Raw genomic sequence first — 26,651 nt, forward strand, 5'->3', positions numbered from 1 at the left:
AGTTCCTCTAGTCTAGACACAGCCTCCCCTGAGCTCCCTGCATCCCAGCACAGCCCTGCAGCTTGTGTTCAAAGCAACTCAACTGGCTCCAGAAGCCTGGGTACCCTCTGTCGAGTGAATGTTCAGTTGCAGCATAAAGGAGGAATCACATTTGAGTGATTTTGCTCCCATAAATTAGCAGGATGGGTTAAACCAGGACATGAGCACTGTCTGCTGGCACAGTGCATCCACTCAAGAGATCTGCACTGGCATGGAGCTGTAGTGCTTCAAAAGACGTGTGCTCCAAGCCTGGGGTGGGACATCCCCCATGTAGCTGATGTCTGCAGCTCCTGTGGCAGCAAGAGAGATCCTTTACTGTCACCTCAGCCCTGAACACACCTGTGCCCAGGGCTCACTGCCTGCCCCCCGTCACTGCTCAGCTCTGGCACTGCAGGACTGGTACTGTGATCCTTCTGTACCAATCAGATTTTGGCTCAACACCATTTGGCCACACTGTCAGTCACTGGAGAAAAAGACAGAGTAGTACCGTGGGAAGAGGAAGAAAATTCAGTAAACCTATGGAAGAAAAGATCTGTGGATGTACATCATCATTTACCATGGTGGTCACCTCCAGCCCCACAGCCAAGCACGTTCAGGCTTTGGTGAGAAGAACTTTTATCCCCCTGGTGTCTGTCATGGCTGGGGCCTGTGATGATGACACCTCATGGGTGTCAGTGCTTGCACTGCCCTGTGAGTGACACCAGCCTTGCTTGGCTCCCACACAGCAGAAGGCAGGGCAGCCATGGCCTCGATGGTGCCTTTTCCTCTTTGAGGTGCTGCACCCAGGTCAGGGATACCCCACATATGAGCACAGACTGGGAGAAGAGCTCATTGACCAGCAAAGAAGGGCTTGGAGGATATAATGGATGAAAAGCTGGATATGAGCCAACAGTGGCAGCCCAGAAACTCCCCTGTGCTGGGCTGCACCCACATAGGAGTGGGCAGCAGGTGAGGGGGGGATGGTCCCCCTCTATTCTGCCCTTGTGAGATACCCCTTGCAGAGCTGCTCCAGCATCAGAAGGACCTGGAGCTGTTGGAGCAAGTCCAGAGAGGCCATGGAGATGCTCCCAGGATTGGAGCCCCTCTGCCATGGAGCCAGGCTGGGAGAGCTGGGGGTGCTCACCTGGACAAAAGAAGGCTCCAGGGAGAGCTCAGAGCCCCTTCCAGGGCCTAAAGGGGCTCCAGGAGAGCTGGAGAGGGACTGGGGACAAGGGATGGAGGGACAGGACACAGGGAATGGCTCCCACTGCCAGAGGGCAGGGATGGATGGGATATTGGGAATCAGGAATTCCTCCCTGTGAGGGTGGGCAGGCCCTGGCAGGGTGCCCAGAGCAGCTGTGGCTGCCCCTAGATCCCTGGCAGTGCCCATGGCCAGGCTGGACATTGGGGCTGGGAGCAGCCTGGGACAGTGGGAGGTGTCCCTGCCATGGCAGGGGGAGGAATAAAATTATTTTTATGGTCTCTTCTGACCCAACCCATTCTGTAATTCCATCATCTCCTCTGCCTCCACAGAGGGGCCATTTCCACTTCCCCACTGCCATCACAAGATGGCATTCCAGACCTAAAAGCTGAGCTGGCTCAGCTGATACTTGGAGATCTTTTCCAGGCCCTGGGGTGTCCAACCCCAGAAGAAGCTGTGGATTTAACCCTGCCTGCTGAGCTCTTCTGCCAGGTCTCAGCCCTGACACTGCCTTTTAATCACATCCTTTAACGCCAGGGCTGTGCTTTAATCAGCTGCACTGAAACACTGCTGCCATTACTGTGTAACCTCTGAGACATCTAATTGCACTGAGTTATTCCAGTTACAGCTTTGACAGTGAACGTCATGCAGAGCACTTTAATCTTGACCTGCAATACCTCGGGCTCTTGCAGGGCCTCCTCTGCCTCCGAGGACACGCTGCTAATCAGACCGAGCCAGGACGTAATTTAAGACATGGACAAAGGGAGCCAAGGGCAAATCATGAGCAAAATGAATCTGACTCATTTTGTTACAAAGCAGTGTTGAAGGTAGAGCTGCTTTTCTTTGCCTGAGAATGATTTGGGAGAGTAGTGAGAATAATTTTTTTCAATAATTTATAACTTCAAAATAATAACAAAAAAAAAAAAAAAAAGAGAGAAAAATCATTCTTAGATATGTTTTTTAAAAAGAAAGCTTATTTTGAGTTAGGTGCATAAAGCACTGGTGCAGTGTGTTATCCCCTGTGTCTGCTCCCACGTGTGAGTGGGTGCTCCAGGCTTCACCCACCAGTTGCTCCCTGCAGGAAGAACCCATGATCCAACCATCTCCTTCCCTGGCCAAGGGCCTGCAGCCTCCCACCGGGGCTTGGTGCCGTGTCCTGGGTGCCAGCTCTGCCAGCACAGCTCCCCGGGGGTGGCAGTGGGGCAGGATCTGCTGTTTAGCTGCCTGGGAGGCTGGGGCTGTCTGTGTCCCTCTGGGCAGCTCAGGAAAGGCTGCTCCGGCTGCTCCTTGCAGGGAGCTGGAGCAGCAACCTCACTTGACCGGGGGAAAGAGCAGTCAGGAAAGGTGACATAACCCCGATCAGGCTGCCAGAGGGGTGGTGCAGCAGCAGCAACGGCAGTGCCACTCTGGATGTGGCTGGGCAGGAGCGTGCCCTGCCTGTGGGACCCTGCCTGTGGGACCCTGCCTGTGGGACCCTGCAGACCCTCTGTCCATTCACTCTTGCCTGGGTCTCCTGGCCCTGTCAGAGCTTGCTGGTTTTGTTGTTCAAAATGCCCTCGGGCAGCTTGAAGAGCCCATGCAGTTCCCTCTGTTCTGGGCTGAAACTGCTGCACAGCAATTCATTTTTCCATTTCATCTCTGGCAGAGCCCTTGAGCTTTGCTCCCTTCCTCTTCCACCCTCCTCTCCTCCTTCTGAGCTTCTCCTTGGCCCAGTCTCCTTCCCTGGTGTCCCCTTCTGCTCCCAGCTCCTATTTAACCTCCATCTTTTCTGTCCTCTCCTTCAGTGCTCCTAGCCAGAGGACAGATCACAAACCACAAGCTCTGCTATTCATCTACCAGATCCCAAGCCACTGTCTCAGTGTGATAACGGTGATCTGCTAATCGTGTGGAGAGGATCCCCCAGGATACAAACCCCTGCTGGGATCTGTGGCAATTCCATGGCATCAGCCACAGGGTCAAACGTACAAGGGGGGGTTGCAGCTGCCTTGCCCGAGTGTGGGCACCACAATCAGCCTGCCTCAGGAATTGAGACCTGCACAAGGCCCACCAAACACACCTGTGTCCTTCCAGTGCCCCACCAGGTCTCCTGGCAGCAAGGAATTTGCTTTAGTTCTGTGAGTTTTATAAAGCCTGACTCAAATCCCAGGGATTTCAGGCAGTGCTGACACGCAGAGTGGGGTGGTGTGAGCACAGCCTGGGGGTCAGGTGCTGGGGCAGATGGGTGGGCACATCAACATCAACCCAATGTTTTAGAGCAGAGCTAACTAGGAACAGCTTATTCCATTAAGAAAAAAAAGAAAACCAATAATCATTCTTAATTAGGACAGAAACCTCCAGATAGGCTTTTTTAAAGAAAATGCCTAAAAATACCATTTTTGCTTTGATTTGAAAACTATTTTTTGGTCTTCAGACTGTAAGATAAAACAATTTGAATTGATGATGCATTTCACAGCAAAAATACATCCCTTTTCATCTTGAAAATGCTGAAATGAGTTGTTACAAAATTTTCAATGTTTACCCCCTTTCTTAAAAAACAAAATTTTTAATTTAGATGAAATGTCTTTTTTTTTTCCTAATGGAAACTCTTGATTACATTTTTACCCAACAGTTCTAATTAGAATTAACAATTACAGCTGATTCTTGGTGGGGTGATAAACAGCTGGACTGCACAGCCCTCTCCACTCTGGGACTTCCAAACAAGCCCCAGCCCTGGCAGTTTAGCCTTTTGCAACATTTTAGACTTGTCTAGTCACTGGAATTTATTTTTCTTTCTTTTTTTCCCACCCTTTCTCCTCTGAGGGTTAGATTTTACCAGTGCAGCATCTCTAACAGTCAGGGAACTTCACAGTGAGTTGAGATCGCATTGATTTCTCGAGGAAGAAGCCGCATACTAATTTTTCCTGTTTTCCTCCCTTGAGGAACACAGGTAACAGCTCCAGGAAGGCAGCTGGGTTTGTAGATATTATGTTTACCCACTGGCTGACAGGGAATTCTGAGGTCTGTGGGACCATCATGGGACACAAGGAGACTTTGGCTGGTCTGGTGCAAGGCTGGATTTGCTGAGAAAGAATGTGGGATTAAAGCAGAACAGTTTAAACCTGAGAGAAGCATCAGGTGAAGATCAGGGGATGGATCAGTCCATGCCATGCTGCCAGAGCTTCCCCCTGCCTCCAGGATGATCCTCACAATCCAGCTCTGTAGGGCGAGGAAAGGAACACTGGAGCAGCGAATGAAGAGGAAATGACTGTGGTGGAGGGGAAGGGAAGATGTCAGAGTCTGCTCTTAAACCCCCAAACCCTCTATTCCAGGCACCGAGGCAAGTTTGTCCAGCCTTTGCAGGCAACTTCCAGAGAGCCAAGAGGCACTGGGACATCCTCTTTCAGGGGACTGGTGTCCCCAGTGCCGCTGTCACTCCTGGACTGCCATGTCCAGTGCTTTTCATGGCTGCTCATCCCTGGGCTGGCTCCATGCTGTTAATGGCTGATCTCTCCCTGGAAACAAGCCCATGGCCTTTGCCTGTCCCACCTCGCCCCTCCCACTCCCCTGCCAAACAGTTATTACCTTCTTGGACAAACCTGAGATAGTATTAAACGAGAGGGAGGTTTTCATACACAAATGTCCCTGTGATTAAGGGATTAAGAGATTCTGTGCAAATTAAAGCCTTTCTTCATACTTTGCACATCCAGCTCTTCAGCTGTTGTTCTTTCCCTTCTAGTCCTTTACAGAAGTCCCTGTGGGCCTTGCTTGCCCCATTCCTTTTGCTGCAGTTTTCTCCCCACAGTGACCCAGGGATTTCCCCCCAATCCTTGTGCCCACTGAGTCCTGGGCAGACCCTGCTGCTCCTGAATCAGCACTGTGGAGAGGAGGATGCTGTGAGCACAGCTTGTTTATACACAGAATCAGCCCAAGAGAGGGGCTGTAAATGCCTCTTTATTTCCATATTTATCATTGCAGCTCAGAAGGATGAGGAACCCAATGGAAAGTTTAGATGAAACAGAGAAGAAATGAAAAACTGTTGGCAAGCGGCAGCTCAGCTGAGACTGGCAGCCTCAAGGGCTTCCAGAAGGAAAAAGGCTTTCAATTCCTGCACTGCTGCTCCATAACAACCCCATTCCCCTGCCAGGCCAGGAAGAGTGGGGCAGCTGAGGAACCCTGCCCTCCTATGATCCCACCCCAGGGAGATAGACCTGAGACCCCAAAGCAGCACATTTGGTCTTGCTGATGTTTGGCAGGGCTGATTTCTTCCCAGAGCAGCAGCAGAGTGTGGGTGTGGAGGCTCCATGAGGATCTCCAGGTGATGGACCCTGTGGTCACCCATGCCATGGTGGAAAGGAGCCACAAAGGCTTTGCTGGACACCTTTGGAACATCCAGTGCTGGGTGCTGGTGATGGATGATGATTTAAAGCCCATTTGTGCGGGGAATAATGGCTCATAACCATCCCCTCTCCTTTAGTGGTGTGACACTGCTGAGATGGGTGGTCTCATTTCCACCTTAGGGGAGGCGTTTTATTACTTGTCCCTGGCCTTGCTCCTGAGCCCGTGTGTGCTGTGATGTGGACGTGCTTCAAATGCAGTGATGAGGAGGTGGCAGCCAGGATGTGGCTCCTGGGGGAGGCAGCCAGAGAGGCAGGGATGGTGCTGCCCACAGCTGTCCAGTGATCTGAAACCTTCAGCCCTGGGAGGGAGTGACTGCTCCAGGCCAAGGGAGTCTGACTTTGCTGGGGGATAACCAGGACTGTGTGTCTGTGACCGGGCTCTGTTCCATGGGGAGGAGGCAGGGGATTGAACTGTCCCCTTGCTGCCTGCATGGCCCTCTGTGCTGGCCAATTTTTCACCTAAATCCTGGCTTGAGCACCCATAAAGGCCCCTGCCCAGATCATCTGGCATGATGGCTTCTAGAAAAGCGTCCCTAGGGTCGCTGTTCCTGCCTAGTCACAGCTGAGCTGGTGGCACTGAAAACTTGAGTTTCCATTCACATCCCTCCTGTACCTGCAGGTGCCTGTGCCCTCACTCCGGGCTTTATTCTCCTCCCTGCTTTCCCCTCATTTGTGCCCGGCTCCGGAGGAGAGCACTGGGAATTGATCACTGTGTTGGCTTCGCTGATTTAATCCAAATTTAACCAGGCGGGAGCGAGCGAGGGCAGCCCGGGGGCCCGGCATGCTGTGAAGAACCCGTCGGTGCCGAGCGGTGCCGTTAATAACGGGGGTGAAAGGCGGCAGCCCCCCGGCATCGCCCCTCTCACCCTGGCACAGCTCCCACAGGGACAGAGCTGTCCTGGGGACACGGCACAGGGATCCTCAGGGGCTGTCACCTGGCGGGCACTGAGCCTTTAGTGCCAGGACAGAGCTGTCCTGGGGACACGGCACAGGGACCCTCGGGGGCTGTCACCCGGCGGGCACTGAGCCCTTAGTGCCAGGACAGAGCTGTCCTGGGGACACGGCACTGGGACCCTCGGGGGCTGTCACCTGGTGGGTGCTGAGCCTGAGCTGTGCCAGGACAGAGCTGTCCTGGGGACACAGCACAGGGACCGTCAGGGGCTGTCACCCAGCGGGCACTGAGCCCTCAGTGCCCGGACAGAGCTGTCCTGGGGACACGGCACAGGGACCATCAGGGGCTGTCACCCAGCGGGCACTGAGCCCGAGCTGTGCCAGGACAGAGCTGTCCTGGGGACACGGCACAGGTACCATCAGGAGCTGTCACCCAGCAGGTGCTGAGCCCTCAGTGCCAGGACAGAGCTGTCCTGGGGACATGGCACAGGGAATGTCAGGGGCTGTCACCCGGCGGGCCTGACCCCGAGCTGTGCCAGGGCTGCATGGGCAGCAGCTCACCTGCGAACCCCGAGCTGCATCCCCGCTGGCAGAGCCCTTCTAGAGCAGGGATGGCCCCGGGCTCATTGCATCCCACTTATGGCTCCAGAGCCCCCAAGGGACTGATGGCAAACGCCTTTGGATGAGTCTCTTTTTTTGGCAGTGAATGAAATAGGATTTGTGCTGCTGGTGATAAGAGACTGCAAGATGGACTCATCTGATCCTCACAGCAATTCAGAGAGGCTGATGCTGGCATGGCAGAACAGGTCCTACAATAGTCTTCACGTCCCAGCACACAAAATGAGTGAGAAAAAGCATTTTTAAAAGTGACTGGGGAAACTCTGCTGTTATGATGGTATCCTATCTCAAGCCCAGGGTTCCCCTCCGGCCTCTTTGGAGTCACAAGTACTTAAAAAATGCTCTGCTCTGAACTCAGGCTGGGTCATGACTCATGTCTTGGGCTGTAAAAATGCATTTCATTGTGTCAGCAGGAAAGTGGCTGTGGGCAGCGCTCTGGCAGCGGTGAGGCTGGCCAGGGCAGGCTGTTCAGCAATTACACCCACTGGAGCCCAAATTCCATCTCATATTTTGCTACAGCACACAAAAAAGGTTCAGGGGAAGGAAAGGCTGAAGGGGAAAAGTGTTTCACTTAAAAATCCTGGTAGGACTCTATGCAGTGGCTTGTCTGGCCACAAATCCATCTGTTTTGGTGCAAGTGCAAAGCCTGGACCTGCCACCTGGAAATGTGACCTCAAGAGTCTCCTGTAGCCTGTGGAGTTTGCTTTGTACCCAGAAGAGACACCTCTCATGCTCATCCTGGCATCCTTGCAGAGAGAAAAGGGCAACTGAACCCTCTGGATGTCTGTGCCTTGCTGTGGGCCTTGTCTCTGGGTCTTCCCCCAACCAAAACTACTTGCAGGTACTTTTAGTATGAGCCCATCACCAAAAACTAAGTTACCTGTCAAGGGCAGCACTGTGAGGCTTCACAGCATTGGCACCCTGGGACTTAATTTTGCTTGTGGACTTAAATGTCCAGTTATGTATCTGGGAGTGTTTAGCTGTTGTGACCAAATTTGGGACACATTGCCACAACTGAGTCACTGGAGAAGCCAAACAGCCTTGAGAGGAGAGGAGCCTGGTGGCTCCAGACGAGCATATGGCAGTCCTGGGAGCAAACTCACACACCTTTGCCAGAGGAACATCTGGATTCCTTAAAGGAAGGGGTTTAGCCAGGAAGCATCAACTCCATGAAGAAAATCTGGATTCCTTAAAGGAAGGGGTTTAACCAGGAGGGATCAATTCCACAAAGAAAATTTGGATTGCTTAAAGGAAGGGGTTTAACCAGGAAGGATCAACTCCATGAAGAAAATCTGGGTTGCTCAAAGGAAGGGGTTTAACAAGGAGGGATCAATTCCACAAAGAAAACTTGGATTGCTTAAAGGAAGGGGTTTAACCAGGAAGGATCAACTCCATGAAGAAAATCTGGATTCCTTAAAGGAAGGGGTTTAACCAGGAGGGATCAATTCCACAAAGAAAACTTGGATTGCTTAAAGGAAGGGGTTTAACCAGGAGGGATCAATTCCAGGAAGAAGATCTGGATTCCTTAAAGGAAGGGGTTTTCCCAGGAGGGATCAATTCCATGAAAAGCAGCTGCCCTGTTCCACTGCTGTCCAGGACAGAGCAATGCTGTGGGATTGGGACAGGGGCTCAGTGCCTGTTAAAGCCCTGGGCACTAAGGAAGCCCAGGAGCAGCTGCAGGCAGAGGCAGCTGAGGGATTCCTGCTGCCTCCCACCAACGCTGCTCGTGATTCATCAATTACCTAACTGCTCAGTCCTTTTCTCCATCCTTTTGCAATCTAAATAGCACATTTTATAGTTGCTGCTAAGTGATGTGATCAACATCAATTACCTACTAAAAGAGAATCAAGTCTTGATTTAAAATTAAGTGCTGCATTTTCCCATGTTCTTTATATGTAGCCAACAGAATAATTGCAGTGACATAAAAACTAATTACACAACTCCACAATTAGGCCTCCCTCCTAGTGCTGTGATTGTCTTTAAGTATACTGATGAAAAATTACTCCCAGTCCCAAATTACTCTCTCACACCCATCTTCTCTAATACCTTTTGAAAAAGCCCTTCATCCCATCAGACCAGAGAGAGGAACTCCAGATGCAGAAGGTAATACATGCAGAGTGTATTTTCTTATCTCTTAGATGTGGGAGCAGTTTCAGATGTGGGATTTGGTTGGGATTGCCCAGGGATGCAGCAGTGCTCCTCTCTGGATGGACTGAGCATCTCAGTGAGGTTTCCCAAAGTGCCTGGTGTGCAGCAGCCTGAGACAAGCAGGGGGAAAATCCCCTTCTCAGTGCCCCAGCTGACATTTGGCTCCTGGGCTGCAAGCAGAGAGACCAGTCCTGCCTGGCTGCCAGCCTTGGCTTGGTGTGCGGAGCCCAAAAGGAGGAGGAAGAGGATGAAGTACAGCAGTACTTCCCCCATCCAAAAGCCAGGAGTTACACCCAGGCAGCAATCACGTAGCTGCCTGAGAAACTATAAACCTCAACAAAAATCATAAACATCTATAAAGCTCTGGTGCACTCCTGACAGGCTTTGAGGGATTTGATTCCAGATTATGTTTTTGAGATGTTTACAACCAACCTGGAAAGATTGAAAATATTCAATTGCTGGCAAGGAGAGCTGAGATTTGCTTACAGTCAATCTCCTGCCTCCAGGATCTCTGTGGGTGCCAGCAGTGAAACACAGCATGGGTGAGCAGAGCCGTGGGGACAGTGGCCCAGGGACAGGTCCCCTGATGTCACTGAGCATCTTTCACTAGATGATTAAGCATTGCAGGTTTAATTTTGGGGCTGGCACGTTGGTTTTGGCTGCTGTGCAGTGGATCCCATGGCCTGTTCCTCAGCCACAGCCCAGCCCTCACCAGGGAGGGCTGCACAGCTCGTGGCTGATTTTCCATCATCTCTGCAATGCCATCACTCAGTTGCAGTTGGGAGAGGGGTGGGAAATGCTTTGGCATGATTTTAATCAGCAGAGTGCTTTGAGTGAATGAGGTGAGGGGACCAGTGAGCTCCCTGTGCCTTCTCTGACTTTCTCACCTCATTTCAGCATCAACCAGGGGTGCCAAGACTGAGAATTTACACCCTTGTGTTTACCTGAAACCTCACTACCTTCCTCAAAACCTATGAAAAATAAAGGGGGTGCTGAAGCAGCCTGTGGCAGGGATGATGTGATGTGTAAAGCCAATATCTCCAGATCATTGCAAATATTCCCTCCTGATCCCAGGCATCCATCCCAGATATTCCCACCTTGTCACCAGCCCAGAGCACTGGGTGCCACCTCCAGCCCTTCCTTGGACATGTGCAGGGCAGGAGACTCCAACACCTCCCTGGGCAGCCCCTGCCAAGGCCGGACCACCCTTTCCACGGAGAAATTCCTCCATTAGTCCAACCTAACACGATGCACAGAGGCGCGCCAAAGCAGGCATTCACTCCTGAGGGACAGATCCTCCAGGATGGGGTTGCTGCCCGGGACACGCCGTTCCCACAGCCAGGGAGGCTCCCGCAGCCCAGGGCAGGGGACACGGCTCAGCCCGGCTAACCCAGCCCGGGACATGGCTCAGATCGGCCCGGGACACGGCTCAGGCTCAGCCCGGGACATGGCTCAGGCTCAGCCCAGACGTGGCTCAGATCGGCCCGGGACACGGCTCAGGCTCAGCCCGGGACATGGCTCAGATCGGCCCGGGACACGGCTCAGGCTCAGGCTCAGGCTCAGGCTCAGGCCAGCGAATCTAGTCCGGGACACGGCGGGGCCAAGACAGCGCCCCCACAGCCGCCTCACAGGGCACAGGCGGGACCAGGATCAGGGGGAGGGGCCAGGACCAGGGGGCGGGAACAAGGGCGGTGCTGACAGACAGGCACGGGTCAGGGGGTGTGGCCAAGAGTGGGGCCGTGCTGAGTGAGTAGGGCGGGGCCAGGGGCGGGGCCAATGGCAGGAGCTCGTGCAAGGACGGCGTTAATTGGCTAGAGCGGGGCTGGGGCAGGGCGGCTGGGGCCGGGCAGCGCGTGCGCAGTGCGGAGCGGTGAGTCGGGGTGGGGGGGTAGCAGGGGGCGGTGGTGCTGGCGGCCCGTGAGGGCCGGGGTGTAGCTCCGGGTCGGGGATCTGCGATCCGGGACGGAGCCCTGGTCCCAGCCCGGAGGTACCCACTGCTGCCTCCCTGCTTTGCCCTCGCGCGAGCGGACACGGCAGTAAGGCCTTGCCGGGTGGAGGCTGCCCGCCGGCCCGGTTCCCCTCATTGGCTGTGGCCGGGCCGTTGGGGACGCTGTGTGTGCGGCCCCAGAGGCTCGGCAGGCCCGGCAGGACGGGCAGCCTGTGCGGCTGGAGTGCTGTAGCAAACGCGTGCCCTGTGAGGGGCACTTAGGCACACAGTCGGAGCAGGGCAGGGGACCCTTACACTCAGGGCTTTTAAACAAAAATCTTACACGTGAGTTTCCCCCAACGGGCACAGTTTGGATGCTGCCTGGAGCACGAGGCTGTGTGACCTCTGGCCTACTGTGTGCCCAGGCTGCTGTGGAATAAAAACGTGCTGGAAAAATTGAAGTAGCTCTGGGATATTAAAATGGATGTTTCTTCAGGGTGTGCACTCTGTAACACGAGGTCTGAATTTTAAAACTGGTTTAATTGTTTTGGTACAAGCCCGCATATGGTTTTCTGGCAGGAGAATGGTGAAACGATGCATTCCACAAGGCCAGGAAGGAGAACGCTGAGCAAATGGGATTTTGTATATCAACACTGTTTGGAATGTTGCCGTAAAATGTTTAAGTTCAGTGGTTGACTAACACTTCCATTAGCAGTGACCTTTGACAGAGCTCTGATGCTGCCCACCTTCAGGAGGGTCTGGGTTTACACCAAGCTCTATAGACACAATTTCTTAAGTTATTTATTCTGCAGTGTTTCTTTGCTAGAACTAACCCTGTCTGAGTGCAGCGCAGAGGCAGAGCTGCCTGCGCTGGTGCTGCTCAGTGTGCCTGCCAAAGGAGGGTGATCAGCAGAAGCATTTCTGTGGTGGAGCTGTCTGTGGAAGAGGCTGGTCCGTGCACAGCCTGGCAGGAGCCTTTTAAGTGCAGATAAGTGTCCAGAGGATGTTAGAAGATGGTGACATGCCCTGTCATTTACCCAACGTGCTGCCGCAGTGCTCCTGCTCCCTGTGATCATTTGAATTCATTTGTTCTCTGGGAGTAGCACTGTTAAGGGATGCACTTCTAAGTTTCTGTCTTTTCTTTCCCCCAGTCCTGCCTTAAAATGACCCAGCCTGATCCACTTAGTTTTTCAGCAGCCTCTAGGGTATTTCTGTGGTGGAAGTATCCAAAATGCTGTCCCAGAAAGTTCAGTGTAGGAGTCCAGCTACCAGAGGTGGGAGAGCAGTGTTGTGAGTTCCTGGAGGCTGCTGTCTGTGTGACCATGTATTTCCTAAATTTGAAAGGATACAAATATGATTCTTGGTAAGAAATCAGCTGGAAACAATTCCTGGTGAACTGTCAGAACAGCCTTTGAACCCACAGTGTTGTCCCTGTGTCCTGAAGCAGCACAAGAGCAGGGCTGGTGCTACTGCCACCACCTTCTTCATTTTTACAGTGGAGAATTCCTTTAGCCTGAGCAATAAAACACCTGGCAAACTTCAGCACCCCCACACCTGTCTCTGCTTCTGCTTGGGTTGAGCAGATGGGGTTGAATGCACAGCAGCCATACCTTGAGAATTTGTGAGGCAGTGGATTATTTGGATAAATTTAGGGATAATAGTCAGCCTTTCCATGTGCTAATCCTCTGTGCTACTGACTCCCTCCGTGGCTTTTGTAACCCACCTCAGCTCTTACACCCAACGTTCTCCTCTGAGAAATAATGGTCCACTCGGGCTCGTGGGGGAGGTGAATCAGCTTTAATTAAGATTTGTGGAGCACTTTGTTGATAAGTTCTCAATAGCTGGTTGCTATTTTTTATGAGCACGCAGATATTCTTAGCACCTGCAGTGGGAAGTGACACAAGGCTGGGGATCTCTGGGAAGCAGCCCTGCCAAGGGAGACGGGGCTGCTCACCGTGAGATCCATTCTGGCTGTGGTTCACGAGGCAGCTTAGCAAAACCCCAAATCCCTCTGAGTCTTTGGGAAATGTGAAACGTTCCTGAGAGCTAAGCCCTGCTTTTGCATGATATTTGTAGCTTTTGCCCCCTCGCTGGGTTTCTCCCAAGCTGCTGGTTGGGTTTGGTGCAGCTGTGTTCTGGTGTCACCTGCTTTGTAACACCTTGTGGCAATGGCTTTTAACAACTGTCCCCTCAAATTAAGGTGTCTGGAGTGGGCAGGGCTGGGTGATGGCCCCTGTGGGCTTCAGGCATTGCAGAGGTCAGTGGGGTGGAAGGGGAGGAGGGAAGCTAGGAAACCATGCCCTCCCCCAGGGCAGCATCCCATTCCCTGCTGGCTTCTCTGCTGCAGCAGCAGGTGGCAAATGAAGCTTGATGAGCTCTGTTAGTGAGGGATAAGGAAGGCGTGAATGGAAACGGTCACAGCAGTGCTGGCTCTGTGTTGTGTGGGTGCCCCTCAGCAGGATGAGGAGTTCTGTTGTATTTTGGGGAAGAGAAGGCTGTTCATTTGGCTTTGTCACTGCTGCAGGAGTAGCCAGATGGAGGATGCTAAAAGGAAATACAGGGCTAGAACAGCCTCCTTGTCCGTGCCCCTGTCCTGAGCCAGGGGAGAGATGCTTGGCTCCAGGCTGGGCAGTGGTGGATGGTAGTGCAGATCTGGACAGGGCCCAGTTCCCTCTGGGCCTTGATGGAATCCCACTCTCAGAGCCTGACAGCCCATCTAACTTGTCCTTGCAGCAAACTGAGCAGCCAGTTTGTGTCTTGCCTTCATAGAGTGGGGAGTCCTGTGGCTGGTTTTCCTTGTGAGTAAACCCTGTTAAAATCTGAGAGCTGGGACTGGCCCTGGAGGGAGCAGGGATGGAGAAACCCCTCCACAGCTGGTATAGGGCAGCATGTTTTATACTTCTGACTGCTCTGCTGGCTGCCCAGACCCTCTGGTTTGTGTGTACCTCAGAGCTGATACCAGAACAGAGCCCAGAACTGGGTATTTTATGTTTCTGGATCACAGAGGGGAGTTCAGCTCTTTGGAGCTGTGGTGTCACAGTGCTGGCACATTTGGTCTGGTCCCCAGTTTTCCCCAGGTTCCCTCTGTCTGGAGAACTTTCCCCTGGACTCTGTTTGTGTGCTTGATCTCTGTTTGTGCTGTTTCCAAGTACGCTTCTTTGCATTGTTTTCCTTGCTTTTCTTTCTATTGATTTGTTGGTGTTTTGGGAACTTTTCTTCAGTTTATCAATTCCGATCATGACCTCCAGAGTGCCTCCAGCTCTTAACTCCTGGGCATCCTTTCAGGTTTTATAAAAAAGTGCTTTCTCTTCTTTGTTCAAACTATTAATGGAAAGGTTGAACAGAAGCAGACCTGGGCTGAGCTCCCGGGGCTCATACACAAGGATTTCTCTTGTGGTGACAGGGAATTGCTGATGGCTACCCCTCAAGTGTGTGGAGTTGAGTTGCTTTGGTTGGTCTTTTTTTTCTTATTAATGAGCACTGGGCCTCATGAAGGTGAGCTTCCCCAGACTCAGCTCCTCTGGCTATTGAAAGCATCAGATGGATAGAGTGAAAAACCTGCTTTGTGCTGGTGAGAGGTGTGATGGGCAGGTCTCCGTAGGGGAGGATTGTGTTGTGCTCTCCTTCTGAAGGCTGAGGTGATTTTTAAGAGCTTTCAGGAACTTTGTTCACCTGGGGCTTCTTGCTGATGCTTGCTGGGGCTGTCACAGCTCTGAGATAATCCTCAGCCCTGCTTCCCATTCAGAGCTGCCTCAGCAGTGGGCTGTGCATGGGGGAAGTTGTGTCCAGCATCTCCTGCTCCCCTTTTCTCTCTATAAGTCTCTCCTCAGTGAGAGTTGGGCTTGTCTGTATGTGGCTAAGATAGCAAAAATGCATTTTTCTCCTCAAGCAATTCCAAGTTCCTTGTGTGGTTGCTCTTCTCTGGAAAAGATAAAACTACCTGCTCTGGAGAAATTAATGACGCTCATTTTTATTCCTAAATAGTGTGTCATGGTGGGTGTGGTTGCAGGACACCTCACTGCACCAGGCCTCTGCTGTCACCTCAGTGCCAACTGCTTAAGGAAGAGCTGAAATAGATTTCACTGGAGCAAACATCTCTGCCTAGCTCTACCCTCCCTGAGTTCTGTGAGTACTGAGCTGCTGGGCTCAGATGCCTGAGGTTCAAGAATTGGTCCTTTTCTGAAGTGCAATTCCATCTTTCTTTGCACATGGGTGTAACTGTGGGGCGAAATTTGGGCCCCACTGAATTTAAGGACAACACAGGGTGTTCATGTCTTCCTCCTCTCCAGGCTGGTAACTTGTGGTACCCAGCTGTTCAATCCAACTGTGCTTCAGGGACACCATCAACAGGATGGAGATGCTGTGCCCTCTTTCTATTGGTCTGTGGCTGATGGTAGAGTCATGGAATCATGGAATATTCTGAGTTGGAAGGCACCTACAAGCATCATTGTGTCCAACTTGGTGGATGCCCTGATCTAATTTCAGTTCCAGGGCAGAAAATTCAGTCTCCCTAAAACCTTCCTATGGCTTCTGTTGGATTCTTCCTCACTTTTCTCCAGGGGGCTGTGTGCTGTAGTTAAATATGGATGGAAAGGTTGTGTCCCACTCTGGATTACAGCTGAATCTCAGTGGTGGATAAATTGCATCCCAAGTCTAGTTTGCAAAGCCCTTTGGGCTTCATGGGCTGCAGGAAGCTGTATTTTATTCTGGATGTGTGTTTGCTGACAATTCTATAGGATTTGCAGACAGCAGGTTGTAAGAGCCCTGATTATACTGGTTTCCTGTGCAGTCAGACTCTGCCCAAATAATTCAAGTGCCTGCTGCAGAGAGAGGGAAAGGAAGATGGAAGGATGATTTAGAAATCTCCGGAGTAGATGGGAAAAAGATGCATATGTTGATCTGAAGGAGATACCAAGCCACATATATTTCTTCCAGCGTCTAAATAAAAGTCAGGATTTTTTAAATGGTTGCCTACTTAAAGCCCAAATAATTCCTTTAATGGCAGATTTTAAAGGTTTAACCTAATTTTAGAATTTTTATTTCAAGTGTCCTTCCATAAAATTAACTTTTTGAATGCAGAATGCTTTAATGTCTTCCTTGTTGGTGCTCATTTTCAAGAAATCTCTGCACAGTTATTTCTTATGTACCAGTTATATCTACCAGCCAACAGATATCAAGTGTAGCAAAAATGCTATAATGATATTATGGTCTAATAATAGTTATAATGATTCTAATTACCTGGTGCAGCTTTAAAGAGAGGCAGATTCAGAGATGAGTGCAAAGGAGGTGTTTAACCTTGAACTGCAGAGACAGGGCTCTTCCAGAGGTGCCTGTGCTGCGCCCTCTCCTCCCCATCAGACATCCCCCTCCCTTTATTTCCTCCAGCGGACTGGGAGCAGCACTCTGGTGTGTTTTTAATGTTCAGGCCTCATTCTGGCTGTGCTCAAAGAGTGCTGGTGAGCTGAGGATGAGCACGTTTCCTGCAGTACCTGGGAGTGTGAAGCCTGCTCGTTTTCAGCCTCTGTCTGCCCTGCTCCTGGCGTGCTCCCACAGCCTGATGATTGTGGCACTCGAGGATTGCTCCCACCCTCGGAAGCTGCAGAGCCTCAGCAATCTCCATCCTCTCTGCAAGCTGCTTGTGCTGCTCTAAACCATTAGGGGTGGCTTTGCCACAGCCTGGGAAGCACAAAGCCAGTCTCCTGATGGAGAGCATTGAGGGTGTGCAGGTGAGTGGCTGAGAGTTGTTGATCCCTACAGAGGCTTTGCTGTGGGGGTAGGAGAGCACTGGGCTGGTGCTTGAGTGCTGTGCTTGCCTTGCCTTCGACAGGCTGGCCCCACAGAGCCTTGTCAGAGTCTCCTTCCCCAGCTGCTCCATGTGCCAGCCCTGTTACATCACTCCCAATGCCCTTTCACCACTATTTTTCCTTTAGGAAGGATGCAGGGCTGCATTTGCTGTGTTCCTGTGGTTTTTGCCCGATGTTGCTGAGTGCTGTTAGTGCCTTGGGGTGCCAGTGCTCATTGTGGCTGTAGTGTAATGGATCCCCTCGTGTCACAGCTGCTCATTTAATCCTGTGACATGAGGGGTGAGGAGTCCCTGGCTCACAGACCAGCAGCCTTTCCACAGAGGAAGCTCTGTGTGGGCTGGAAGTTGACAGCTTTCAATGATTATATGCTGAACCTTCTTCCTATAAATAATTGATTCACAGGCTGATGAGAACTACAGGAACTTGTCGCTCAGTTGCTGCTCCCTGGCATGGGCAGCAGCTGGAAATGTGCTGTTTTCCTATAAAATGGATCCAGAGGTGCCCTTGCTAGGTTTTCTTTATTTCCAGCCTGTTGATAGGCTGACCTGCTCTGCTTCTCAGGGAAGCCCTGCCTGCCAACACCTGCAGCACACCTTGTGCCAGGCCTGGTGCTGCTGAGAGCTCTGCCACCTGCAGCCTTTCCCTGGGGGCTGTTCAGCCTCTCCCTTGGGCACGTTCAGCCTTTCCCTGGGGGCTGTTCAGCCTCTCCCTTGGGCACGTTCAGCCTTTCCTTTGGGCACGTTCAGCCTCTCCTTTGGGCACGTTCAGCCTCTCCCTTGGGCAGGTTCAGCCTCTCCCTTGGGCACGTTCAGCCTCTCCCTTGGGCATGTTCAGCCTTTCCTTTGGGCAGGTTCAGCCTCTCCCTTTGGCAGGTTCAGCCTTTCTTTTTGGGAGGTTCAGCCTTTCCTTTGGGGAGGTTTGCCTTCTTGCTGGAGTCAGTGTGTGTGTGTGTGTTGGTGCATCACCATGGAGATGAGGCCACAGGAGCTTCAGGGCGCAGCCTTTTCCAGGCTCACGTGAAGAAGGATGCGGTAACGGGTGAAATAAACAAAAGGGCCAGGAGACTTCTTCTCCTTTTTAATGCCTTTATTAAAAGTGATCAGCTCAGGATTGGGTGGCGCGACGGGTCTGCAGTCTCCGTCGTCTTCCCGGGCGACTCAGAGGAGGAGGATATGCGCAGCTCTGTCCACAAGGGGCAGAGCTGGGGATCATGTCCTCGTGGGAGCTTTTAGGGCCTGCTGATCCTGTCAGATGGTACTTTTGCTGGCTCAGTCAGCCTGGTCTCACCGCCGGGGTCGTCTCTCTTGGTCAGGGCGAGAGGGTCCGAAGGTGTTCTGCATCTCTGCAGGCTCAGCACTCGGCTCCTCACGTCCAGACATCACTCCAGTCTCTCAACTCTTAGGTGGCTCGTCGTTTTGGGGTCTTCTCTGTACACCGGGGGACCCATGCTGCATTGTGGTCTTGGAGTCACTTTGCATAGTCCCCCTCACCTTCTCAGGTCTCTTCTACTGTTCGGGAAGGTTCCCACCCTTCTGGGAAAGGTACAACTTAGCCTCGGGCGAGGCTCTGCTGATACAAAAGGAGCGATTAGCCACAACGACTCGTGATTACAATAACAAAACACGAAGAACTTCAGCAGCTACCCGTGGTCTGGCTGCTTTTTTGTAACTTTTTCTCACAAAAAAACATTACCCGAATTTTGTTCATAACAGTCCCCCCTCTTTTTCTTTGATCGAGCTTAAATTCTAAGCTCGCATCAACTCACAATTTTTTGTTTTGAATCTACTATAAATCTCTTGTGCACTTTGGTAATCTTCGTTACTTAACTTTGTTACTTTCTTTGGTTTCTTCAGGTTGGTCCGCACGGCAAGTACTATTCTACTAAGACAGATAACTAAGCATAGTAAAAAAAGCAATCTTCTAAGTACACACACAGTGAGAAAAACTACCTTTTCTTATACATCTTTTTTGAAAATCTCTAGGTTCTCCCACCCACTGGAATCAAGTGTAGGAGTTTGTTCTTCATTATTTACACATGCTAATCTTTTTATTTTGTTTGAAATGTTCTTAATAATTGAATTCTTTATTTTTAATACTGCCTGGAGCCGGATTAATTTGTTTAACATAGATATTGGGATCCCAATTTGGCTTTTACAATTTTGGATTTTCTCAATTTCTATTTCACTTTCCCGGTTCTGTTTATTTTCTCCTAAATCATTATATATAGGAACTCTCAAACTTGATCCAGTTTCTTTGGGTAATAAGAGAATTGGTTTTATCACCCTAGCAATGCAGTTGCCAGATGAGATCAAACTTAGGGATTTTGGGCTCCTCTGAAATGTGTTCCAAAAGGGGTTGATCTCCTTTCTAGTACACTTATATAAATACTTGTAACAAACAATTTTTCTTACCATTTTCACCATTTCTTTACTTTTTACTAGATCGGCTGAGCTTGTTTCAGCAGCATCACATTCAAAGCACAACTAGGCTTCCCCTACAGTACACTCTCCTAGGAGTGGCTGCCCAAAAGTGGCAGTATTGTATGCTATCTAATACACTCTCTTATTTTTCTGATAAAGGACCAATTGGGAGGGGTTAACACGATCAGGGTCAGAACTGATGTGGACTCTTGACAAGGAGCTCACTTCCTCCTCACAGAGAAGTTGGTAGCACTCACTGCACGGCTCAGCTGGGCTTCCCAGAGCACCACCAGCCATCAGAGCCATCAGTACTACCCTTCCCAAGAGTCCGGTATGGGTCATCTTGCACAGTCTGCCCACCCGGCCTTGCCTCTTGGGGAATTTTTCTGAGGAAAAGCTTCTAAGCTCTTTAGAGTCTCTTCTACTTGCTTCTCTGGTTAAACCTCTCTTGGTCTGTTCCCTACCAATTTTGGTTTCCCCTCCCAGGGGAGTGTTCTGTGGAGGAGTAACCTGGAGTTTTTTTGAAATAAATTGGGGAACTTAACTAGAATTACTTATTTACAGTCTTAAACTTTTTACTAACATAGTTTACACAAAACAGTTTTGAAACATTTTAAGCAATATTAGAACTCTGATACCAATTTTTCTCACACAGTTCAGTCTTTTTGACTCTTCTTTCTGAGAGTCAACTTTAAATCTTTTGGTCCTTTTACCACAGTATACTCAGGTGATTTAGCTTGTGAAGCAGATGAATCTTGTCCAGCGCCGGGGGGCGAGAGTGGTGTGGACTCTGGTCCAGTGCCAGAGGGAGCTGATGTTGGATCCGGTCCCGTACTTGGGGGTGACACTGGCCCTTTTATTCTTGTAATATGATTCTAACTTTTTTCTTTGGTCCGCACAGCTGAATTAGTGATCAGGAGCACCTGGAAGAGGCCTTCAAATTTAGGCATTAATGTTCCTGTATTCCATGATTTTATCAAAACCCAATCTCTTGGGCTAATGTTGTGAACTTTTGTGTCGAGAGGGGAAGTTTGAGGAAGGTATCCTTTCTTTCTAAGTCTCTCCAGAGTTCTTCTAATTATTTCTAAATACTTTCTGGTAGCTTCTTCCCCTTCTAGATAGTCTCCTGTGCTATAAGGTGTTAACAAGAATGGCAGCCCAAACATCATTTCATAAGGTGAAATTCTTATGTCAGCCCGAGGTCTTGTTCTGATGCGCAATAGCGCTAGGGGCAAACACTTCAGCCAATTCATTCTTGTTTCTTCAATCAATTTAGTTAACACATTTTTGAGAGTTTTGTTCATTCGCTCCACCCTCCCAGAACTCTGGGGGTGCCATGGAGTATGCAACCTCCATTTTATTCTTAAAGCTCCAATTATATTTTGTAATGTTTGGGACACAAAATGTGGACCTCGGTCTGAATCTATGGTGTTCACCATACCATATCTGGGGATAATGTTCTCTAGGATTGCTTTTGCTACGACTTGAGCCGTTTCCCTCTTGGTCGGGAAGGCTTCTACCCAGTGTGTGAGATGATCAACTATAACCAGTAAATATCTGTACCCTTGTACTGGGGGCATCTCAGTGAAATCTATCTGTATGCTTTGGAAGGGTCTCAGGGCTAATTCCCTTCTTCTAGGTGCTATTTTTCTCATAACTTTCTGGTTCACTTTTTGACAAATGACACACTCTCTGGTAACAGCCTTAGCCAGGCTATATACACCGATGCATAGGTTATTTCTTAGGAAATGATCACATAGTCCTTGGACTCCCCAGTGAGTTAATTTATGTAGTTCTGTTAGCACTGTCCGAGCCAGTGCTTTATTCAAAAATACTCGTCCATCTGAGGTTACCCACTCCCCCTGTTGTCTTTGATGTAACTTTAAATCTTTTATTGCTTCTAATTCTTCTTCACTAAATACAGGTTCTTCTCCTTTTTCAGGCGTCATTTTTGTCTTCAAAATTTTTACTGGATCTCCTGGTTCTAAAGCTGCTTCTTTGGCTATCTGATCAGCCAGTCGGTTTCTCTTAACTTCTAAACTGTCTCCTCTTTGGTGCCCCTTTATATGGACCACTGCTATTTCTGTAGGTTTACGTAGGGCTTCTAATACTGATCGGACTAGGTTCTCATGGGCTAAGCTCTTTCCCTTTGAACTTAAATACCCACGTTCCTCCCATATTTTCCCAAATGTGTGAACTGTCCCATATGCATATTGGGAGTCCGTATAAATGGTTCCCCGGTCCCCCTCCAGTAAGTCCAATCCCCTTTTTAGGGCATATATTTCACAACTTTGGGCTGACCAGTTTGGGGATAGTTTCCCTTTTTCTGCAATTTGTAATGTTTCTCCATCTATAATGGCATAACCTGAAGCTCTTTTTCCATTTACTACCTTCGAAGAGCCATCTATGAATAAGCTTCTTCCAGTTGCTAGAGGCTGATCTTCCAAATCTTCTCTTACTTTTGTTTGGAGATAAACTAATTCAAGACAATCATGTTCTAAATTTTCTATAGGCTCTCCTGTTGGAGAGTTTTTCAAGAATGGCTTGAAGAAAAAGGCCATGAGACATACAATTGAGAGAAAAGTAGAGGAGAAAAGTAAAGCAGTTTCTAACAGTTCTCAGCCTTCTGATTTCTATAAACAATTAGACTCTCTTTATAAACAATAAAGTTCTCAGGCTGTCTTCCCATAACAAGTAGAACACCCTCTCTGGGAAGGCCTGCCATCCTGAGAACAGATGTAAAAGTTTTGGGAACACTGGTTTCTGTTTTAGTTTCTGGTTTCTGTTTTGGTTTCTGTTTTTAATAAACAATTGTAGGTATTCTAAAACAAGAGGAGTGGTTAGAAATTTCTCTGTTAGCCTATCATGACATTGGATTACAGAATATGCATGAAGTTCGTTAACTTTGTTATTTAAGGTGATTGATTGATCAATAAAGTTGGAGTTCGATGCATTAAAGGATGGTCGTCTCCCCTTCATCTCCAACAAATGGTTGACCCCTGGACGTGATACCGAACTACGATCGAACGCTCTTGGGGATAACGAAAACCACGGGGAGGTGAGGACTTGTCCAGGTTCCGAGGAGCAGCTGCGGAACGGCTTTAAGCACGAATACAAAGCGGACAAAAGTCGCCGAGACGTGCCGGGCCCCAAGCGACCTTATAGAAGAGTCTTGGCTGGTCGTGTGGCCGACGCCGGAGGTGCTGCAGAGCGCGCTCATTTATATAGGTATGGACTGGCAAGCCGCATATGATCTTTTTATTACTTTTTTGCAAAAAAGGCAAATTAAGGGAATAGACTTACAGAAAGAGTTACCGGGTCTTTTAGCTTATGGTGTAGAAAGGGGTATCTTTGTAAACCCTCATACAGTTCACGAATTGTCTGAGTGGCGTAAATTTGGTGATTTATTGTGGCAGGGTGGCTTAGATGATGATAAAACTGCCAGGAAGTTGGGTAAATTATGGCGGGTTGTTAACACCGAGCTCTTACAGTTTCAAGCTGAAAAAAGGGCTGTGCACCAGGCTTCTGCAGCTCATGACCGTAATAAGGACTATGATCGAGACAGGGAGTTTGATAAGGATTCGGGCACTCCCCTTGGCCCTGCATCAAGGACGGTTTTATTACCAGCCTCGCCGCCTCCTTTAGCAAGCCAGGCTTCCAGCCAGGCTGCGAGCCAGGCTCCGGACCAGGCTCCGAGCCAGGTTTCGGGCCAAGCTTCGCAGAGCACTGTATTACCCGTTTCGCCGCCTCCTTTAACAAGCCAGCCCCCCCTAATGGGTCAAGCTCCGCAGGACGGTTTATTGCCCTTAACGAGCCGCGCTCCGCAGGGTGCTTTATTGCCCGCTTTGCCGCAGGCTACACAGAGCGCCTCTGACTCTCCCGTATCTGCTATCTCACACCAGCCGGGGCCACAAACGTATACTCCGTTCCCGAAAAGCAATCAGTCGGTCCCTAGGTCGGAAAACGATTTGGCGGTGACGATTGCCAGGGATAGAAGAGATGCGTGGGCTGCCCTGGCCAAAGATGCCATGGAAAAGGGAGATCAGGAGCTAATGAGCATGGCTAACGAACTGGCTTGTCCAGTTGTTTTTACCCCTCAGGCGGGGGGGGGAATTCAGGCGACGATCAGTGCTCTTGACTGGAAAATGTTATCCCAATTACGAGCTACTGTTAGTCAGTCTGGATTTAAAAGCGAACCAGCCAGGCAAATGCTCGACTATATTTTTGACACTAGCATTTTCCTTGTTAATGATTGTCGTGGCATAGTAAAATTAATCTTTACCCAACATCAACAATTGCTGTTTAATGCCCATTGGCAAGGGCTCGTAAATGAGTGCGTAGCAGTTCAGAGACAGCCAGGCGACCCCTTGCATGGTATCACTATAAATGAGCTTATGGGTGTGGGACCTTTCCTTCGAACTGAGGCACAAGCTTTAATAGGCCAAGAAAAGTGCCAGGAGGCAATGCGGTTAGTCAGACTCGCAATAGACATGGTGAAGGAACCGGGAGAGATACCAGTGTCTGTAGGAATTAAGCAAGGCAGAGAGGAAGCATTTGATGCTTTTGTTGGTAGAGCTGCGGCTGCAATTAAGAGAGCAGGCGTGCCAGAATATTTGCGCGAGGTCCAGCTCAGGCAGTGTGTCCTTCAAAATTGTAATTCTGCTACTAGAAACATACTTAATGCTTTAGGTGCAGATTGGACTGTAGAGGAAGCATTAGAGAGGATGGCTCTTATTCCTACCGGGCAGCAGGCTTTTGTGGCGGATGTACTCAAGCAGATAGGAATAGGTTTTCGAAAACAGGCAAGGTCCTCTCAGAGTCAGGTGTCGCTTTTGCACCTCTTCAAGCGTCAGCTGCGTTTGCAGCATCAAATAAAGGAGGCCGCACGAAATGCTGCCAATGGGAAGGCATGGGCCACTTGCGCCGGGAATGCCAGGCACCTTCAGAAGTCATCGCTGCATCATCGGTACTTTTTCCTGCCTCTAACCCTCCGCAACAGGGAGCCTCTAACCCTCCGCAACAGGGAGCCTTCAACCCGACACCACAGGGAGCCACCGCGGGCGAAGCTGAACCGCCGTGAAGGGAGTGACCCGCAATGCAGAGCAGATATGAATTAGTAGAAGGATTTAACAGGACTTTGGACTTATAGTTACGGTAAAGGGATTTTCCATATGGTTTACGGATTAACGGAAATGTGTGCATTCGGTGATTTATGGTGGAATTGCAGTGCTGTGCTACTCCGAACTCGGCACGGGCGCGCTGGAGGCAGCGGCGGGAAGATCAAAAGCTGCCGCTGCAGGAGCCGCCGCGCGGGAGCGGCCGCGCCGCCCCGAGAACGGAGCCGCCGCCGCAGAAACCAAGCCGCGCCGCGCCGGAAGTGAACAAAGAGCGCCGCGGGGGGAGCGACCGGAGCCGCATCGCCCTCATGTGTGAACTGGGGGCCAGATGTCCACGGGCGGCCAGTTGCTGCTTGGGAACAGTAACTGGACATCAGAGAGCAGGTGATGGAGGAGCAATCATGCTGTGCATTGATAGTTTTCGTCCTGCTGTTTAGATCGACCGACATCTTTTTTGGGCTCTGATGAGCGTCCAGCGCCATCCATTTTCAGGGCTAGTTGATTCGGCAAGTGAGTTGTCACACACTCCTTAGCGGATTCCGACTTCAGAGTGCTTTTTCGAGCGGGAGCGCTTCTCCCTCTGCCCCGTAGCCGGCAGGAGCTACAGTTTGAGATCTAACAGCCGTAATAATCGTGACTCTTGTCAACAAAAGAAAAGATTCCTATTGCAATTAAAAGACTAGTGAAACTAAACAAGCGACACCAAGGACTGTTGCTGTCAGGATGTTTTTCACCTAAGTTAGAGAGATCTTTTGTTCTCCCCAGCACAGACTGTAAAGCAGAAATCAGCGTAAATGAATGCAAGAGTCAAATTTCGGCCGATTTGGCTCGGCATTGGGTATGCTATCTTGGAAACATCTGTATTACCAGAGACTTTGAACATCAGAAGCCCGGATGGCTGGGCCGGTGGAACATTAGACTTTAAAGCTGTGTTTTGAAAAGTTTAAAAATGTTGAGATGTGTTGGATTGATTGTATGAGTGAGGTGTTGTGAGTGTGTTTTTTGGTATAAATGCTGCAGCAAAAAGTGTGAGAAAAGTTGTTTTAGTTGAGTGTTTTGGAATCGGGCCCGTGAGTGAGTTATAGTGAATGCCATATACTATTTCTATAGTGAGTTTTATCTGTTATTAAGTAGTTTAAGTTGGGTTATCAATTAAGTGCCATTAAATGTTAAGGTTAAGTTTGTTGAGTTTGTTTTCGGTTGGTTCGAGGTCTTCTAAGTTTAAATTATATATAGATTTAAGTTGTGTGGGATTTGAAGCCAGTTAAGTTCTGTTGAAATTGGTTTCTGTTTAGTTTGAGTGTTATTAAGTTTGGGTAAAGCTAGATTCTGTTTAGATTATATTGGGTTAAGGTGTGTAGAATTTAAAGTCAGGTAAATTTTGTTATAGATAAGTTTGAATTAGATTTAAGTGATTTTACATGTTTTGCAAATAAGTCTGCTATAATTAGCCTTGTTAGACTTCCCAGAGAATGAATGAGTAACTGAAATTAACTTTATGTTAATAATCCTGTTTAGTATATTTTTTTTAGGCATACTTTCCTCAAAGCAGCTGATCTTGTAAATTACTTTCATATATTCTAAAATTCTTGGAGCATTAATTTATTGCTGCTTTCTAAGTCTGTATCTTCCAGAACACTTTTTTAAAAGTTATGAGTCTTCAAGTGACATCCTGTCTCCAATTGTAAAGGCTATTAATTCTCTGAATATGAATCAAATATTATTTCCTACTGGGAGCTGAAAGCTGAAAGCCATACTCATTTGTTAGGAAGATTTGTTAAAGTTTTGCTCCAAGTGTTTCTATTAGATAAAAATAGGTCTTACAATGGTATTTATTGTCTGTGTCACAGAACACACCAATAAAAAGATAAAAATGGAAAAAACCCTAAGCATCTTTTGTTTGCTGGGATCCTATTTATTTGCAAAAAAGATACTACAGTAAGTCCTACTCCTTACTGGAAAATAGCTTTAGTTTCTCAGATCATGCTTTAACAGAAGTATGCAAGTTAATTATCTAGTGATCTAGTGACCTCTGTTTGTCAGCTTTAAAAATATGGGAGTCAAGAAAATGACAAATGTTTGCCCTTACTCTGTACTGGTGTCTCTGTCCTACTTGCTAGTCTGCTGTATG

This window comes from Melozone crissalis, unplaced genomic scaffold (assembly GCF_028551555.1).
Source record: "Melozone crissalis strain CALT ecotype California unplaced genomic scaffold, PUWL_Pcris_2 ptg000068l_1, whole genome shotgun sequence".
Taxonomy (NCBI): Eukaryota; Metazoa; Chordata; class Aves; order Passeriformes; family Passerellidae; genus Melozone; species Melozone crissalis.